This window comes from Gadus macrocephalus, chromosome 8, assembly GCF_031168955.1.
Source record: "Gadus macrocephalus chromosome 8, ASM3116895v1".
Classification (NCBI taxonomy): Eukaryota; Metazoa; Chordata; class Actinopteri; order Gadiformes; family Gadidae; genus Gadus; species Gadus macrocephalus.
Window position 1 is genome coordinate 23,570,284 of NC_082389.1, and position 21,150 is coordinate 23,591,433.

Below are 21,150 nucleotides of genomic sequence, written 5' to 3' on the forward strand. Positions count from 1 at the left end.
CAGAGTTTTAACCGGACTCCCTCCGAAATTAACGCTCTACCTATATGTACGGTGGTGCGGCCTCGCATTTTCTCGAGGTGTAAAACCCGCAGGCGAAGGTCGCAACTAGTATGTCGAGCTCTCGCGATCCAACTGATCGAGTGTTAACCGTACTCCCTCTGAAATAATAAAATGGAAGCACTCAGAATAGGGTTCATGAATATAAGGTCGCTTTCATCTAAAGCGCTCTTGGTCCATGAGCTAATTGTTGATAATAAGATCGAAATACTGGGCCTTTGTGAAACCTGGTTAAAACCAGATGAGTTTCTAGCCCTAAACGAAGCTACTCCCCCCAATTAAGTTAGCGCCCAAGTATCTAGAGAAGTTAAGAAAGGTGGTGTAGTAGCGCTGATATAAAATTCTAAGCTTAATTTAAAGCCAAAGAACAGATATATATATCAGATCCTTTGAGGTGCCTGCGTTCTGCTCCTCAGCTCCCCGACAAGCGAAACGAGTTCCAGACTCCTTCGTTTTAGCTGTAGTATACCGTCCCCCAGGACCGTATTCACTTTTTGTTGATGAGTTTTCTGATTTTTTAGCTGATCTGGCTACATATTCAGACAATATTTAGCTTATTGGGGATTTCAACATTCATGTGAATAACCCATCTGATGCCCTCGCAAGGGCTTTTCTGTCCATTACAGATACGCTTGGCTTCAAACAGCTCGTCCAGCAACCAACCCACATCGGTGGAAACACGCTGGACCTCGGTTTGACCCGCGGTGTAGACATTTCACAGCTAGTGGTCTCTCCCTACACCTCAGCTTTATCAGACCATTTTTTGCTCACTTTCCAGGTGATGGTATCCTGCCCCTGCGACAATCAGCAGGCTAATTTCAGCTGTCGCCGCATCACACCTGCAACCATTAAAGCTATTGCAGATAAGTTACCCTGTTCGCTTGCTCCTCTTTGTAACTATAGGGGTTCTGTGGATTGCCTTACTGATGACCTCAACATTGCCTTGTCTGCTGCCATTGATTCAGTTGCTCCACTCGTAATTAAAAAACGATCATTGAAAAAACCAGCTCCCTGGTTTAATGCAGAAATGCTCACCCTGAAGCGAAGCTGCAGGATCCTTGAACGCAAATGGCGCTCGACTAAACTTGAGATCTTTCATCTTGAATGGCAGTCTGCTCACCTATAAGGGTGCGCTGACTACTGCCAGTAACGCCTACTTTTCCAGTATCATAAACTTGAATAGAAACAATCCCAAGTTTCTTTTTGACACGGTGAAGAGTCTCACTCAGAAACAGACTAATACCGTAGGCTCCTCCATCGTGGCAGGTGAATTCATGGATTTCTTCGAGAATAAGATTCAATTGATTAGAGAGGAAATTGATGCTTGCCTTGCAGCTTGTCCTACACATCCTGCGGGGCAGGATGGGGTCCTGCCCAGTAGGATGGGGAACTCTGACGCAACTCTCCTGGAGTTCAAGGAAATTCCTCTGGTGGAACTTGAAAGGGTGATAAAGGCAGCGAAACAACTTGTATGTTGGATCCTCTCCCTTCCAAGGTTCTCAAAGAACTTCTTCCCACGGTGGGGCCTGCAATCCTCTCGCTTATGAATCTCTCGTTTTCAACAGGAATTGTTCCCTCCAATTTCAAGGCTGCGGTGATAGAACCGCTACTAAAAAAGCCTGGCCTAGATCCTGAATTAGTCAGGAACTATCGGCCTATATCGAACCTGCCATGCCTGTCCAAGGTACAAGAAAGGATTGTAGCAAAGCAAATCGTTGATTATCTGACGAGGAACAATCTCTTCGAACCTTTCCATTCAGGGTTCAGGAATTTCCACTCAACTGAAACTGCTGTTACAAGAGTTGTAAATTACATCCTTCTTGCTTTGGATAAAAATACAAGCTCAATGCTTGTGCTGCTGGACCTGAGCGCTGCTGCGTTCGACACGATCGACCATAGCACTCTTCTTCACCGTCTTGAGCACTATGTTGGTTTCAGGGGTACGGCTCTTGGTTGGCTTGAATCGTACCTCAAATATAGAACCCAATTTGTGCTCCATGAGGGTTCAGAATCAAAGCACTGCAAACTACGCTTTGGCGTACCACAGGGATCGGTCATTGGTCCATTACTTTTTGCCAGCTACATGCTTCCCTTGGGCGACGTTATCCGCAGCTTCGGAATTAGTTTCCACTGCTATGCGGATGACACCCAGCTCTTCCTTCCTGTAGATTCAGGGGACTCGGCCCAGATCCAGAGGGTTTAGTCCTGTCTGGCTGTGGCGAAGTGCTGGATGTCACAAAACTTCCTACAGCATAACACCGGGAAGACAGAGCTGATAATTATCGGCTTGAAGCGGGACCGGAGAGAGTTCGAGGATGTCTCACTGTGGTTGGATGGCCTCGCCATCCCACAGAGTGCATCTGTCAAAAATCTTGGTGTCCTGTTCGACCCTCAACTGTGCTTTGACCAACATTTTAGAAGTATAACTAGAATTGCCTTTTTCCATCTGAGAAACATTGCAAGAATGAGACCAATGTTATCTGCAGCGGATGCAGGGACACTGATTCATGGAATTGTTTCATCAAGACTGGATTATTGCAATGCACTGTTCTCGGGACTACCAAATTCTACCACGAAAAGTCTACAGCTTGTACAGAATGCTGCAGATAGACTGCTGACCAGAACAAGAAGGTTTGATCATATCACACCTATTCTCGCCTCTCTGCACTGGCTACCAATAACTTTCAGATCCGACTTTAAGGTGCTACTGCTAACCTATAAAGCCTTGCATGGATTATATCTATCCTACCTGAAGGACCTGATAATTACTTATAGTCCTTCTCAGTCCCTCCGGTCTTCGGGAGCTGGCATTCTGTCACTGCCGAAGCCTAAAGATAAATCGGCTGGACAGAGAGCGTTTGCCTATCGAGCCCCCTTCCAATGGAATAGGCTGCCACCAGTGATCAGGGAAGCTGACTCTTTGGAGCCATTCAAAGGGAAGCTCAAAACGCACCTCTACAATCTTGCATTTGGAACATAGGAGTGTGAAAACGACAGATGCCAAGTGAAGACCACTCTGTGTTTGTTTGTGCTTTTGTTAATACAGTATACATTCCCACTATGTACTTTTGCGGTCTAATTCACTATTCTGTCTGTTCTAGCGTGTTGCGGTGACTGGACTGGATGCCTGGACTCTCCTCAAGGTTAACCGGCCAGCACCACATCACCATTTTAATATGATGTGCATGTATTTACCTGTACGTCAATTATGGCACCCACTGCACGCCCCTTTGAGATTGTAATGGTGATTAAGGGCTATACAAATAGAATTGAATTGACCGTATTGTTCAGCCTACTGTTGTATATAATAATAAGAAAATGTTCTATATTTTCTATATACACGTGCAGCTGTATTATATTTTTTTTAATCATTCAGCGAACAAAAAACAGGCTGATTATCATTTAGGGTAACTCAATGACATGCAAATGCTGACCGAAGCGGTCATTGAGCATAAATGTCATGGTACAAATGTCAGGATATTTTGTTCACACATACGGCCCATCAGGAGAATATCAGGATTTACACTTGTGTCTGAAAGGAGCTAGTGTGTGAGCATTTGATCACATTATAAAAAGAGTCAATTTATGGGTAATAGGGGTAATTGTTCAATGGAAAGTATGATATACTCTGCATGCAAATCAATTATTCAATAGCTTTTACTGTTAATCAGGGCTCAAAGTAGCCTGGTCCTACCAGACTGGCCACTCTCATTGACAAACGTTTTCTCGATTGATGGCGGGTGTCTGTTGGAGTTTAAAAATATTAAATCTTCCCGGGGCCACTCTGGATCTAGCATAACTAATCTCTAACATTTGGTCGTGCCAGCCACTCCCTCGATTCGCTGATTGGACTGCCAAAAAAAATAATTTAGCTGAAGTACGTAGGCGGGTGGAGCCAGGCGTTCAAAGTGCATTGACATTTAAAAAATGCATGGCAACTACTATTGGTTAGTTGAAAATAATAATAACAAACAGCTGAAAATATGTTCATTTACAGAAGTTCCATTGTGAAATAAACTACTAAACAGCTAATGCAGCAACCTACCTAACTATAGTGAAAAATAGTGAAATAAAGCACAGGCTTGTGTGGGGGAGGGGGAGAGGGAGAAGGGGGGTTGTGAGGGAAAGATTGCGGATTGTACGTTGGCTACTTGACGTGAGAGTTTAAGGTTTTTTTACCAGAAGAATACTTCATTGAGATTAAACATCTCTTAAAGTGGCTTCCGGGTCAACGTGAGTGGTGTCAACTCCTAAACACCACTCTACTAAAGTTTGAGATTTGTGACGATGAAAGCACCTGGCTGCATGACTAATGCTGGGCCTTCTCGTGAAACAAGAACTGCTGCTGAAACGTACCAGCGGCATGCTGCAATCGATCAAATCATGGGCGAGGAAGAGACACCTGCATGGGCCCTTCTGACAGAGTTAAAAAACTTCATAACTTTGTTTGATACTAAAATGATTGAGATCTGACCAAGACATGGGTGTTCTACGAACATGAATGGAAAATATGGAAACTGAGATTTGGAAGTGAAATCTGATGTTCATGGGCCTGCCCGAAGGTCAAGAATCAACTCCTGGTATGCTGGATGGTATTTTGAGATACATTCTGGATCTCAAGGGACATCAAACTGACTCCTGAAGTTAAGAGCCAACGGCGTATCCCACAACCCCTACCAGATCCCAGTGAACCTCCCCATCCTTACATCGTACGCATTCTGATAAGGAACGAGAGACAGAGGTTCCTAGAGTCAGTGCCCAAGAAAAAGCAGCTCTCCTGGAAAGGGAAACCATTCCGGATACAACAGGACTTATCGATGGAGATCAGGAAAGTTTGTGCATTATGGCAACCTGCATGAACCTACAAAAATACAGTTAAATAAATACCGATTGATTTATTTCATATGTGGATAAATATAATACCACAATGAATAAATAGTGTGTTTTATTTAATTTGTGAATAAAGATAAATAAACTGCATGGCCCCTACCACTTTGTTTTGTGGTGGCTTGTAAGGTATTTTCAATGTGTTTAAGCGAAGTTATATAAGCCAATAAGATTTATGTACTGCTGCTTGAAAAAGGTTGAAAAAGGTGATGCGTTCAACGCCATGTTTCAACGAGGGAAGAAGTGAGTGAGAGTGAGAGACGGATATTTGTAGCCGGAATACTTTAGTATCTTATTGAATGTGGGCACGGTTATCCTCTGGCAGAGAAACGTTGTGTGCCACTGGAAGTTAGTGACTTGTTTGGCCTGCTTCACCGGGGAGGAAAATACTTCCCTTCAGTGCCGTTGTTTGGCTGCTGTGGCCTCGTGAGGAGGGACTCTGCTACCGGACCTGCGTTGTCACACTGGATTATCTTTTTTGTCTCGCCTTCATCGTTTGGTTGTTAACCCAGCTCGTTGACTCAGCTCGTTGACTCTGCCGCGCTGCTCGTTCATTCCTGTGGATACGTGAGTAACTGAGGTGTTTTCCTATGACACACGGAGGGTATCGTTGCATAAAGGTTGGGTATGGAATTCTCTTTTTTGGCCATTTTTGCAAAATTACTTGAAATCGTTATCATAACCCGCTTACAGCCACTGAGTTAGAAGTACTGACATAAAAATTAAACAAGTCAATCATCTGTGGAACGGGCAGGGCTCGAAAAACTCCAGACAATGATTTCCAGACCCACCGAGTGGCATTGGACAGTAAGTACGTCAATCAAACCGTCGTACTGCACTCCCCCGCGCGTGACCCCTTCGTGCACGTACTCAAAGCTCGTGACCCAGAGCAAGCTTCTGTTTGTTGCTATCCTGCGGTAGCTACGTAGCTACAGGAGCTAGCTAATGGCTCTCTCTCGTGCATCTGTGTTCGCGCTCGTGCATGATTGCGCATCCATGTACTTGGAATGGGTGGAGTCAGAGTCAGCGTTGAAGGAGAAGGGGTAGGACCATTTGAGTTGTGTATTTTCTAAATCTGCTGGCGTTTCGCATATCCCATACCCAACCTTTAATAAAGCAACTAAGGATTATTTTTCTCCATATGTGCCCCAACTTATGGGCCCCAACGGTTAGAAACCCAAGCGCTTGATAATCGATACATTTAAAAAGGTTGAACCGGTTCACCACAAGCAAATCATTTCATGGACTGTTATTCGTGTTAATATTTTATTGTGTTTTAAAATAATACATAAATACAATTCCTGGTTTGGACTGTTTAGATATTTAGATACTTAGTTATAACTAAGTATTATTTAATGTTGGTATTTTTCCTGTGAAAGGTAAAACAGGTCAATTTTATTTTATTTGCATTTGTTATTTTCTTTAAGGGTTTTCGGGTACTGACTTAACAAATAGCACAAATAAATGTATATTTGTTATACCTTCATTCCGTTGTCCTAGACATTTCATTTGATAATGTTTTGTAAACATTTAAAATATACATTGTTTCTGGGGAAAGATCAGTGTGTGAGTTAAGCAATTCCACAGTGGAGGCACCGCACTATTATTTCTTGATTCTTTCATTCTAATTATATACGCCTGTGTTTATAACATCTATTGGTAAACAGGAAATTTAGCCAACTCCCCATCAACTGTTAAGCACTTAAGAACCTGTTCATTAAAACATTTATATAGCAACCTTATCTAATAATATTAGACTTCCAGCAGAGGAAGGGGTTACAACTGTATTATAGGTTATGTTTTTAGGTTGAGTGTGTTTACAGATGGGTAAACACGGGTGGATGGGTGCACCCAAACCTGGCGGCTGGCGCCCGTGTGGTGACTAGTACTTTTTTCCAAGGTGGACCTCGCCCGGGGTAATCATCAGGTGCCTGTTCACCCAGTGGACATTCCAAAAACAGCAGTGATCACACCGTTTGGTCTGTTTGAGTTCCTGCGAATGCCGTTCATCCTTAAGCACGCACCTCAATCTTTTCAAAGCCTCATGGACTCTATATATTTGTATTTATTTATATATATATATATATATATATACACAAACCTAATAGATAGGCTACCTAATAAAGTGTTGGAATGCACAAGACTGGTAACCATAGCAACGCCGGTAAACAAACCCTGCGAAGCCCAATCCCTACGAGAGCTCCCCGCTCTACGGCCATCCGGAGGCGCGCAGAGCTTTTGGCCGTGATATTATATATACAACGTTATAAGAAAGACGCTGTCACCGAGAATTGGCGCGCTGCAAGACGCTGTTGACGGAGAAGATGGTGGTTGACCTAGTTTCAAAGTTTATACGTATGGCTATGACTAGGGCTGGCCCGAATACCATTTTTCAGGCTTCGAATACTCGTTGGTTTTTCCGAGCGAATATTCAAATACTCGTTCCAGAAAAACACACCATCAAAAACAACATTAATAATCCCTATATACTCCCTTGAACCGATTTTGACAGTATCTGCATATTTTGTTGAAGATTTAATAGCTTTTGAACGTTAATTAGTAGGCCCAAGTAAGTTGGAGTTCCTTAGTTTTTCCCCGTTGAAGCGAACAGCTGTCGTTCCGTTCCAAATCAGCTGTCCTCTGCCATCTCAGCCGTTAGGGGATCTTTTCAGGGAATTTGTACAATAAATCCATAACAAATACCGAATATTGATTGTCTTATGTGTCCATATTATATCCATTATATTGACCGGGTATTCCCAAGACGCTCACGCTCTGCAGCAAGCCAGTCACAACTAAGCTAAGGTTAGCATTTCGCTAAGCATTACTTTTCCTCCGAAGATCCCGCTAATGTTGTGTAACATTAGCGGGACATTTAACATTTCCCTAAAGTAAAGGGAAACATATCTATTCTTCCTCCACCTCTCTCGCTTCTCTGCTTGGTGTCGCTTATAGTTTGCCTCCCTCGCTCTGGTAACGTCAGGCACGTGAAAAAAAAAAACGAAGCTCTGAATACTGATTTAAGCTTAGAATACTAATTTTAAGAAAGAGTATTCGAATATTCGAATAATTCGGGCCAGCCCTAGCTATGACTGTCTACAAACTTCATTAAAATCAAGGCATTGCAATTTTTGCAAATCGCTATACATGGGTCTTTCTCAGAAACATTGAAAAACGTCCACAACGCAGACATATTGGCGCTTATCCAGAAAAGTGCGTGCTGGCCGTGCTTTTTGTTTGCGTCAACACAAATTTCTGTTTCGGCCGTGTTGTTTTGGTGATTAAAGTATTTCGGCCGAAAACCGAAAATGCGCTTTTGGGCCATTTTCGGCCGTAAATTTTCGGTGGCCGAAGATTCGGTGCATCCCTAGCAATAGGAAGGTAAATACAGAGGAATTACAGCTGAAGTACTAAGTTAAAACCTCCACTATTACCCATCAACTCAACTAAGTACCGTGTAGTTGTAACTGTTTTAGGTTAGTAATAACTCAGATATTATTGTGTACTTCCTAGAAATTTAGGCAACCAATTCTTAGAAACACCTATCAATTCAAGTTACACTTGTAGTTATCCAAGGTTTATGTTGGCAACAGCACAAGTTTAATGATGTATTATGTAGAAATTAGCAAAGCACTTTCCAATAAATTACTTTTTCTTAAATAGTTAATATTAATAGCTACACCCATTTAGAAAGGGTTAATTAGATTTATCTCTCACTCTGTGAGCAATTTCATAAGTCGATGAAGGCTGCTCTTCGTGCCAGCCTCAAAGACAGCAACTGGGTCGACAAGCTCCCGTGGGTGCTGCTTGGCATCGGGACTGCACCAAAGGAAGACCTACAGTCTTCCACAGAGCTTGTTTATGGCCAGCCGCTGCGGGTTCCAGGGGATTTCATCCCTGACACCACTGTTCCTTGGTCTGCCACTCTCCAGCGGTCCACGCTACTGGACGATGCAAGGCTTTTCGTGCCTGTCCCCACTTCCCGTCACGGCCTCCCTCAGTCGCACATCCCTGCTGGGCTTTGGACGGCTGACTACATTTTCATTCGCCACGACACCCACAGGAGACCGCTCCGCCCGCACTACGAGGGCCCGTTCTGAGTTTTGGAGACGGGGGACGAACATTTTGTGGTTGGCATGGGCGGCAGACCGGAGCGAATCTCCGTTGACCGCCTCAAGCCAGCTCACTTGGACGTCGCCAGGCCCATTGAATTGGCCCAGCCCCCACGACGCAGACGACCACCAGCTCTGCCCCCGCCCCCTGCTCCCCTCCCTCCCAGAGCTCCCACACTCAATGCCCCACATACCTGTCAGTGCGGGACACCTGCCGCAGTTGTGGCTCCTCGACCTCCACAGCCGTTGTGGCCTGTTAATACGCCCGCCTCCCCAATGACTGTTTTGTTTTGGTTTTCTTCTGATGGTGAATTCTGGGGGGACGTTTGTAGTGAGTGTAACATATGTCATAATTCACCTATGTTGTCAAGCGTTGTTAAGTGTTGCATACAACACACTGTTGTACACATATCATTTTCTGTCTTGGTTGTTCAGGAATAGCTGCCCCTTTAAATCAGGGGTTTCAAACTCAACTTACCTGGGGGCCGCTGGAGGTAGTCTGGGTCAGGCTTGGCCACATCAAGTATTCCCCAAAAAAAAGTAGCCCAACTGACCCAATCTAAGTTAATGATCGGGCTATAATTAGATCACGTTGGCTATGTAAGGGTTGAAATTGCCTAGTAACGGGGACGCTGGCGAGTCTAACGCCGCTCTGTCTGGCTTGTTTTTATTCAGTATTTTAATATTTTTCACGAATGCATTGAACTATTTTGTCTATAGTAGTTTAGCTAAGTTTACTAGTTAATATATAGTCACTTTTCCCTATTGTAAGTGAGCCAGTTTTCTTTATTTATACTTGTTTTTTATGCGTGGAGTCGTACAGTTGCTTGACAGTTGGTGGATGCTGATGCCTTTTGGCCGCTGCTGCTCACCGGCTGCCGCTGCTGCTCACCGGCTGCCGCTGCTGCTCACCGGCTGCCGCTGCTGCTCACCGGCTGCCGCTTCTCGCTCTGAACATCATTCTGAACATTATTTTGAACATTATTTTTAAGTTCTTTCTGCTTTCCTATTTTAAAAAGCTGTTTCGACCAGCCGTCTTGGACACTTGGAATTCTGCTACAGGATTCATCGCTGTAACCTGGTCGAAGGTAAACCCAGGCGGGCTTCCACCTCTACAGGTACGGTTGCGTTGGCCCTCGCTCCGGCCGGACTGCTGCTTTCCTTTCGAGCCAACCCAGCTCCCATCTGGTGGATGTCTTTCATCGCCGCTCAGTTAAGGCCACCATCCACCTCCAACAGCGTTTGCTTCTTCACAGCCTCGGCCATGGCACTTATACTCAACCATGCAGCTCCGCCAACTTTTTCCCCAAATGCCTCCTTCCACTGAACTCATTGCCACACTAAAGAATACTCAACTTCTTCTCCATCCCCATTACATTCACAGAGGCTTCCGCCGTAAATGTATGTACAGTTCCAGTGCCATAAACACTATTCCATCACTGTGGTCTGATCGCATTTCATACCCCGGCTCCCACACTTCCTCATCGCGTCATCACAACAACACACGTCATCAGAATGACTCCAGCGTGAACACTTTCAACCTCCATCCAATCCCTACTTCCGCTCAATCAATCCAAACAAAAGCACCTAAAACTCCCTCTTCAACACAAGATCGCTCAACAATAAAAGCCTCATCCTCAACGAATTTATCACTGACAAGCAACTTCACCTTCTCTGTCTAAATGAAACTTGGCAAAAACACCTGGACTACTTTGAACTCATCATTTGAACACCTGGCTTCAAACTACCCGGCCCCAAACCTCTCATCATTTCAATAATTTACCGCCCCCCCAAACCCAACCCATCATTCCTACCAGATCTCTCTGAATTCATCACTGCGCTATCTTCAATCTATTTTACTCCTCAGCAACTTCAACCTCCACATTGACTCCCCGGAATGTAAAAATGCTATGGACTTCCTGGACCAACTCAACTGCTTTAACTTCACCCAACACATCAACTTTCCCACCCACAACTGTTGGCACATCCTAGACCTGGTTTGCTCCACTGGCCTCCACATCCACAATGTCTCCAGCACCGACCTCTCCATCTCTGACCACGTGGCCTTCTCACTTGTTATTGACATTCCAGCCCCCGAAACCAAACAGGACCGCAAAATCACTTCCCGCAATCTTAAATCAATCTGTCCAGTTTCTCTCTCCAACTGCATATCAAACACTCTCCGGCCTCACCTTTCCTGTAAATCCAGCCCCCATGGATCTCGTCAACAACTAAAACAATACACTGTAGTGTCTACATCCCTCAACAAACTGGCCCCCCTGAAAACTAAAACTGTCACGTTCACTCACTCGGGCCCCTGGTTCACCCCGGAACTTTACAAACTAAAAAAAGAACTTAGACAACTAGAACGACTACACAAGAAAACCGGTCTCACAGTACACGCCCTCGCCTACAAAGAGCACATGCACCTCTACAAATGAGCACTCAACAAAGCCTGTTCTGTCTTCTACTACATCAATCATTCTGGATCCTCCAACCCATGCACTCTTTTCTCCATCATAAATAAACTCCTCAAACCCCAGGATAACATCTCATCCTCATCATCCCAGAGAAATGCAATAACTTCCTATGATTTTTCCACTCCAAGATAGAAATCATCCACAACCAGCTTGCGACCTCCTCTGCCACAAGCCTTGACTCAGAACCTCCACTTCCTTCCACCCCTGACCACCGGCTTTCCATCTTCTCACCCATAACCACAGCAGAACTCTCCAAAATACTCTCCACCATGAAATCTTCCACCTCCCCCCTGGACCCCATGCCTTCTGAACTCGTCAAAGCCTGTTTCACCTCTCTCGCCCCACTCATCACAGACACCATCAACTCCTCCCTAAACTCTGGCACCGTTCCCCCACCTCTTAAGCTTGTTGCCGTCACCCCCCTCCATAAAAAACCTGGCCTTGACTCCGACGACCCCAACAACTTTAGACCCATCTCCAACCTCACATTCCTCTCAAAACTACTGGAATGAGCCGTCGCAACACAACTCAAGCAATACCTCCTCTCCAATAACCTATACGAAACATTCCAATCCGGCTTCCGAACCCACCACAGTACTGAACAGCCCTACCAACGACCTCCTACTCTCCTCTGACACCCGACTCCCTCACCATTCTCCTCCTCCTTGACCTCAGTGCTGCCTTTGACACGTCAATCACTCTATCCTCCTCAGCCGTCTGCAATCCATTGGCATAACTGACTCCGCCCTCTCCTGGTTCACCTCCTACCTGTCTGAAATATTCCAATACATCTCCATCAACAACCACAAATCGAACACCCTTCCTGTCTCAAACAGGATCCCCCAAGGCTTAGGACTTGGCCCCATCCTCTTCATCCTCTACATGCTCCCACTAGGTCACATCATCCGCCGCCATGGTATTCAATTTCACTGTTACGCCGACGATACCCAACTATACATCACCACCACAGCCATCACCTGCCATCCTATCCACTCTCACCAACTGTCTCACGGACATCAAAAGCTGGATGGACTACAACTTCCTCAAACTCAACCGCAATAAAACTGAAATTATTATCTTCGGCCCAAAAACCCCCACCTCCCAGAACTTCTCACTTTGCATCGATGGTCACTCTGTCACTCCCTCCCCTCTGTTCAGAAACCTTGGCATCATCATGGACCCCACGCTCTCCTTCAAGTCACACATAAACAGCGTCAGGAAAACATCCTTCTTCCACCTCCGCAACATTGCACGCCTTCGACCCACCCTTTCATCCTCAGCTGCCGAAACACTAATCCACACCTTCATCACTTGCAGACTTGACTATTGCAATAGCATTCTGTATGGCCTCCCCTCAACTATTCCTGAAAAATTTCAATATGTTCAAAACTCTGCTGCCCGACTGCTTACTTAGACCCCCTCCAGAGAACACATTACTCCCATCCTCCGTCAACTTCATTGGCTTCCAATAAAACAACGCATCAATTTTAAGATTCTCCTCACCACCTACAAAGCACTAAACAACTTTGCACCCTTGTACATAACAGATCTCCTCCATCGCCACTCATCGCCTACGCTCCGCTGATGCCAACCTTCTCACCTCCATCACCAAGACCAAGTATCGCACCCTGGGGGACAGAGCCTTCGCCATCGCCCCTACCCTCTGGATCTCCCTCCCTCTGGCCATCCGAAACTCTGATGCACTCTGTTCATTCAAAAGTCAACTTAAAACCTATCTCTTCAAGACCACCTACAACAGGTTGACAAATCATCATCCGCCATCTTCCACTCTCTGCCACTCTCTTGATATGTTGCCTATTGTTGTGGTGTTGTTTATTTATTCATTTTTCCTTTTGTTTGATTGTCAGTACTGTCTGTATGTATTCCTTTCTTATTTGTAAAGCGTCTTTGAGTACTTAGAAAAGCGCTATAAAAAATGGATCAATTATTGTAATTATTATGTAATCGCTGACAACAGGGGACATTTCATGGTGGTTGGTGGAAACCGGGACATTTTAGCGTCCTTTGGCTTTTGTCGGGACTCAAAATTGGGACTTTCCCAGGAAATCCGTTAACCCAACACAAGTGATAAAAAAGCGTGGCAAGCGACTCAGCAAAAAATGTTTGACAACAACGCGCGGGCCGCACCAACACTAAACTTTGTCAAATAGGGATGGGCATGATTAATCGACAATCGACTAATTGATCGCTAAGAATTTCGTAGATTAAGTACATTTTTCATCGATTAAACTAATGCAGTGTGCAATTAAACATTTTACCACACGGGGGCAATATTTAAATTTGCGGCTCCTCCCCCGCAATAAACATCCCGCTTTGAACGGTGAACTCTTTACGTCTAGCAGCTATAAAAAGCTATAAAAACTATAAAAACTACGAAATGACTATTAATGCAGGCTATTTGGCAAATGCGCCGACTTTGGCTCAGCCTGGCTCCGCCCTCTTCCGCTACGTAGCTAAGATGGCTGCCGTTGAGTACGAAAAGTGTACATCGCCACACACTGACCGTTTTGAGTACACCATCCAGGTCCTTTCATTATATCTATTTTCGGCCGATCTGAATCGGAACGCCCTACGTACTCAAACTTAGGCTAGTAAGTACGGATAGTATGGATATTGGAACACGGTGATGTATTTCAAAAGTAATCATGAAGCGGACGAGGCCACGGCGAAGTCTGGTGTGGGACCATTATGATTTAAAAAATGACTTCTTGGGGAGCACTATAGGCCTACCACTGGGGAAAGTTGTTCCCCCGCCTTGCCAAGTTAGCACAGAGGTATTTGTGCATCACGGCAACGTCGGTCCCCTCAGAGCGGGTGTTTTCGGCAGTTTTTTTTTGTGTGAGTTACTGGTTCTATTTTCAGAAGCTTTGTTACTAAGCCTAATTCCTTGTTTTCTGCCTTTTTTATATTTTGCGTTACATTTGGCAAAACCTGACCGAATTAAGTATGATATATTTTTGGTTAAATTATAACATGATTGCTTTTTTATATTATTATTGTTATTATTTTGGGAAGAAACTAGGGTTGTGTTTACTTTTAGTTATGTTTATGAGCACCATCTTCTGGTTTAACTGAGCTGTTCATCTAATAATAAAGATACCAATGAGGAAAACACGCTGTTTTTGTATTTTCATTTCATTTTGAATATAGCATATAAATACTTAAGCAATATCACACGAGAGGGACTGCGTTGTATCAGCACGGCTGTGATTGTGCCGAAGATAATCACAGCCGTGCTGATATTCACTACAACAGCACGACCTCGAGTGTGATATTGCTTTTATACAACAGTTCTACAAGCACCATTAATAAGTTAACATTTGTTTATTTATTTAATGATTTATTTGGCACCGCCAACACAAATGGATCCGCGACTGGGACTGAACTGTTGCAACGCAACACACACACTAGCTAGCAGAACGTAAACAGCGGAGTGATACATGTATAGTTAAAAGTTCCGGTACTGTTATACTTGGTTGGAACTAAATTTGAATGTAAAATATTAACGATTAATCGACTAATTGATCGTTAATTCTCCCGACGATCGACTAAGACAACTTAATCGAATGCCCATCCCTAAGTAGGAGGACACAATATTTCATCCAGCGGGCCTCAATTGGCCCCCGGGCCGCGAGTCTGAGACCCTTGCTTTAAATGTTAGGAACGTCTCATGACGTAGAGCCCCATGCTGGATTTGTTTACATGCAGCGCCTTTTGGAATGGTTTTTCTAACAAAATAAACGAGTCACGCATTCGTGTGCTCAAAGTGAGAAATTGTCCATTCCTTTTTAATTTAATTTCCACAACCTAAACATTAATGATTTCTGAACAAAATATTTTGGAAGTGAAGAGGATTTTCTATTCAAAGATATCGAACTTCAAACCCTTTCTGCACATGAAAAGGACTCCGTATACATTCCAATTGGCTATTAGTCATTATCTACTGGAAAATGCTGTGGAGATTATGGTTATAATAGCGAATTTTTAAGTGCTTCCATGGCGCTCCAACTCCCATCTTGAAACAATTATTTAATGACATTGTATCACATCAATCCATGCCATTATTATGCGGCAAGCAACTATATCTGATAACAAAGCCAGGTAAAGACCACCTCTGAACTGGTAATTATAGACCATTGAGTATCCTAAACGCGGATTGCAAAATATTTGCCAAGGTGCTCGCGATGAGAATTTAAAGGGTAATTTCCTTATAGATCCATGTCGACCAAGCTTGGTTATAAAAGGGTTAGAATGAAGTCATATGAAGTCAACCCTTTTGAACTTTATCGCTCTACTCGTCAAGGCTGTAATGTGACCCCTCTCATTTTAATTTTGGCACTTGAACCACTAGTGATCGCAATGCAAGCGCAAAAGGAAATATATGGTATTAGAGTCTGTGATTATGAATACACAGCCAATCTTTTTGCGGATGATATTTTATTGACGTTGGCGAAACCATTGCAGTCAATCCTACAGGTGTTAAAGCTCATAGATTATTTGGGAAATTTTCCGGTTATAGAGTACATTTCAATAAAAGTGAAACCACCCCCCTTAAGAATTTAACTTTCCTCATCTAGGCACTGCCTCCTTTAGCTGGAAATCAAGAGGAATGAAATCTGGGGCAGATCAGAAATAATCAAGATGAATCTTTTACCCAGGCTGACTAATGACTAATCCCACTTAAATTCCCTCTAACTGGTTTAAGGAAATTAATAAATTATTATCTGGATTTCTTTAGAATTATATATTTTTTTAAAACGCGGCCTAGTGTAATAGGACTACCAGATATCTACCAGTATTACCTTGCATTTAATTCACGATATCCTCTGCAGGGGGCATACAATACAGAGACAGATTTGAAGCTGGGAATGGCTGAAAGAACAGTTAATATCAAAATATAATAAGGAGTTGACTTTAATACATTTATGGTATAATCCTTCTAAAATTAGATTGAAAAACCCAGTGTAGAAGTTCTCATTTCAAAGAGAGTGGATTCATATCCACTGTGGTATAGTCCCTTGTTTTTAGCATGTGGTGAAACTCTTAAAGACAGAATTCGGCAGCAACATAACGTAAATCAGGTGGGAACAATTTTAGACAATGGGAAAATGATAACTTTCAATAGTTTATAAACACAGTTTGGGTTGACAGACTTTCATTTCTTAACGTATAACCGAATCTACTCTATAACTTAATAATTGTTTTCCAAGGGTATACAGCTGGGAAAGAGTAGAGAACTGGGGCCTCATTATAGAAACTTCCTGACTCTGAAATCCTATCCTATCTTAAGATAGGAAAGCATTTAGGGGTTTTGGTATTACAGAAGGAGGTTTCCTAACTTAACTTAGGAAGAAATCCTATCTTATCTAGGAATCTAACCATTACAGAACTATCCTAAGTTAGGAATTTCTTAAGTTAGGATCCCTAAGTTAGGTGGCCATACACCCTGTCCTAAATTCAAAATAACTGTCAATAACTGAAAGAAACGGCAGCAGCACTGCTAGTGGGTCTGCTTTGTTACAATGAAGACGAGGAAGAACATAACAACAGAAACGTGATGACTGAAAGGCTACTGAGATCGCATAATGACGTGTTCAATTTTCCGGACCATATTTTAATTTCATATTATCGCCTGCCAAGGCAGTTCATTTTGAATTTGGTGGAAGAATTACGTCCTGCTCTGGAGAGGCCTACAAGGAGACATGGAGCCTTGCAAGTGGTTTTGCAGGTAACCAATGCCCTACGTTTTTTTGCCAAGGGTGACTTCCAGACTGAGGTTGCAAGCCTGTCTTCGGTTTCACAGCCATGTATTTTGCGCGATCTCAAGGAGGTCACCAATGCCATCTGCTATCTTGCACAGAACTACATTCAGTTTCCCTGTGGAGAAGAGCTGCAGCAGATTAAGGAGGCGTTTTTAAAACAGAGTGGGATGCCAGGGGTAATTAAGCTTATTGATGGGTCACTTTTCCCCATCAAAGCCCAACTGAGCCGGCATATGTATGCCTTAAAGGTCCCATGACATGAAAATCTCAATTTATGAGGTTTTCTAACATAAATATGAGTTCCCCTAGCCTGCCTATGGTCCCCCAGTGGCTAAAACTTGCGTTTGGTGTAAAACGAGCACTAGCTGTTCTGCTCGCCTTTGAAAAAACGGAGGCTCAAGCGCGCTGATTTGGAAATCTGTGCTCATGACGTCATGAGGAATCTCAGCTCCTCCCCTTACTCTGCCTGGCCCGCCCAGAGACGTTGGCCCGCCAATGAGACTCGACCGTGCGAGCGCCACATGTGTGTGTGTGTGTGTGTGTGTATGTGTGTGTGAATACACACACTGTAACGCAAGTGTTTCTTGTCGGTTCTTTGACGTGTCTTGTATTTCCACAACGAGACTGTCGTGGGGGTTATCTAAGCCATGGTTGAGAAGGAATTGGGGGAAAGGAACTTTGGTTTGACTCGCTGAAGTACATGAACTGCGACATGCCGCCGGTTGCCGCGAGGCACCATCGCCCGGCAGCGGGCAGCCGGCCGCAGGCAGCGCGCGGTTCAGTCGACTTCAGGTTGATGTGGAAGAACCAGAGACGTCGCAGAACCCGACAAAGTCGTTTGTGATTCATAATATCGTCTGGAGGCGCACACAATATGTTATATGATATAGATATCTATGTATCATATGATATTATTTAGATATAGAGCTCCAGGACTGTAACGCAAGTGTTGTACACTTCCTTGTTATTTGGATAACCGTTCTGCTGTTGGTGTGATGGCGCATAACACGTCTGGTATTTCTACAACGAGACTCGTATTGGGGGTTATCTCAGCCAAGGTTGAGAATGAATTGGGGGGAAGGAACTTTGGCTTTGACTCCCTCAAGAACATGAACCACGACATGGAGGAGAAAGGGATTGTCTCCCGCTTGAGCCCCGCTGAGGGACCACCGGCGGAGGTGCATAAGCGCTGCCCGGCAAAGATCCCTTTCTCCTCCTTGTCGTGGTTCATGTTCTTGAGGGAGTCAAAGCCAAAGTTCCTTCCCCCAATTCATTCTCAACCTTGGCTGAGATAACCCCCAATACGAGTCTCGTTGTAGAAATACCAGATATGAGAGTCCGACGTCACACCAACAGCAGAACGGTTATCCAAATAACAAGGAAGTGTACAACACTTGCGTTACAGTCCTGGAGCTCTATATCTAAATAATATCATATACATAGATATCTATATCATATAACATATTGTGTGCGCCTCCAGACGATATTATGAATCACAAACGACTTTGTCGGGTTCTGCGACGTCTCTGGTTCTTCCACTTTCACATCAACCTGAAGTCGACTGAACCGCGCGCTGCCTGCTGCCGGCTGCCCGCTGCCGGGCGATGGTGCCTCGCGGCAACCGGCGGCATGTCGCAGTTCATGTACTTCAGCGAGTCAAATCAAAGTTCCTTTCCCCCAATTCCTTCTCAACCATGGCTCAGATAACCCCCACGACAGTCTCGTTGTGGAAATACAAGACACGTCAAAGAACCGACAAGAAACACTTGCGTTACAGTGTGTGTATTCACATTGATGTGGACGTTGAAGAACCAGGAACGTCGGAGAACCCAACGCGGTCGTTTGAGATTCATAATATCGGCTCACACAGCTTTTGGCCGTGATAATATATATTATATGATATAGATATCTGTGTAGGCTATATGATCATATTTAGATATAGAGCTCCAGGACTCCCGTGTGTTCTAGAATATTTACAGAACACGGCTAAAGGCTGTGTGCGGCTCGCCATTGCGATACATCCACTGTAAACAGAGCGCATGGTGGCTGCAAGCTGCTCAGGGCCACACCCCCACCCTCCTCCTTGACACGCCCACCGAAACGTTTCGCCCACCGAAACGCATTTGGGGGAAGCTCAATGTGCGACTGGCTCGGAGTGGCTGTAACTCTGCACCACGGCTGAATTTAGGGAACGTCTTTGAATACTGTGTTAGTTGCCCACTAATACCTATATTAAAGAATACATAAAATAGCATGTCATGGGACCTTTAAGGGATACCATGCCATCAATGTTCAGGCCAAAGGGGACCAAATTATGGTTAGACGGCATTTGTTGGCAAAGTGGCCTGAATCCACCCACGACTCTTTCATATTTAACACCAGGTGGGTCCTTCATAGACACTAACATAAATAATTGTTTTACCTACTTTATTACAGGCTTCACTCAAATGCTATTTTATATATCAATGCATACCTGAGTGAGGGCAGGGGAAGTGGATGGCTTTTTCGGGATATTCCTTGAAACCCTACCTAATGACACCAGTCATGAACGAGCATACAGAAGCAGAGAGCAGGTACAATGTGGCACACAAAAGGTGCCGTAGCCGTCAGGAGAGGCTATGGTATATGGAAAGGAAGGTGAGACTTAAGGTCAGACAATATCGCAAGAAATTTCGGGAGACTCAAGGAGGAGGGTCATAATAAGTTTGAGCAACACAGTGTAAAGATATTTTGGGAGGCTCAAGGAGGAGAGTATTATTACATTTTAGCAACAAAGTGTAACAAATAGTGTTGTGGTGGACTCTATAGAAATAATGTGTTATAGGGAAGCTGTCTCTTTAAGATTGTGCAACTTAGTACAGTGCTGTACATATTTAGTTTTATTTGAACTATTTAAAGATTTTTTTACTCTTTGTGGTAGAAATGAACCTTACATTTTATGTTAAACTATGATTATTATTAGGCCTACATATCATATAGATACTTAAATAGTGGAAAAGAGCTGATCACCTTTAGCCTAGATGTTATGTGCCATGTGGCACCAGTGAGTGGGTCCAGTCCATTCCCACCTGATGTACTCTCTGAAGACAATGCTTACATTTGCACGTGTGCATCATCTCTGTTTGTATAAGTTGTATATATGTTCTAAGGTCACATTGGGACCCAGAAGACATGAGAATATAAGGGGATATAAGGAGCTGTACGGGTGTCATTCAGTAGTGTGTGTGTATTCGCGAATACCGTCTCTCGTTTGCGGGTGGCAATAAACTCTCCATCTATACTTGACCTGGACTCTTCGATTCCTCTTGCCTATAGCTAGTTGAAGTGAATTAGATAAGTCGTTCCACCACATCTTTTAACTCTTATCTTATACCATTTTTATTTTATTTTATTTTTAATATTATTGCATCGTTAAGGAAAGCTTGGGACACAAAATGTGATTTGCCGTTGTCTTGCAACGCTCGCGTGTGCGGTGTGTGTCTGCGCGTGCATGTGTGCGCATGCGTGCGTGTGTGCTGTGTGTGTGTGTGTGTGTGTGTGTGTGTGTGTGTGTGTGTGTGTGTGTGTGTGTGTGTGTGTGTGTGTGTGTGTGTGTGTGTGTGTGTGTGTGTGTGTGTGTGTGTGTGTGTGTGTGAGCTGCGGGCTGCTTGGCAAATGCGCACTTGACCAAGTGTGGAGGAGTTACTTGTCCGACAGGCCTGCTATTATGTAAGGGATAATGTATAAAACATCGGCAATTATCGCGAAAATAAGCCCTGAAAATAAGCCCCTTACTAGCATTTGTAGTGTTGATCAGAGAGAAGTAGCCGGACAAAGACGTTGAGGTCGCTT

At 44.0% G+C, this 21,150-nt stretch overlaps 1 protein-coding gene and 1 long non-coding RNA gene across 2 annotated transcripts in view; one reads left to right on the forward strand and one right to left on the reverse strand.

Moving 5' to 3' along the window:
* The window catches only part of LOC132463666 (uncharacterized), a 193,248-nt gene that overhangs the window by 81,917 nt on the left and 90,181 nt on the right, over window positions 1–21,150 (reverse strand). The window lies entirely within an intron of this gene.
* The window catches only part of LOC132463668 (uncharacterized), a 114,689-nt gene that overhangs the window by 72,572 nt on the left and 20,967 nt on the right, over window positions 1–21,150 (forward strand). The window lies entirely within an intron of this gene.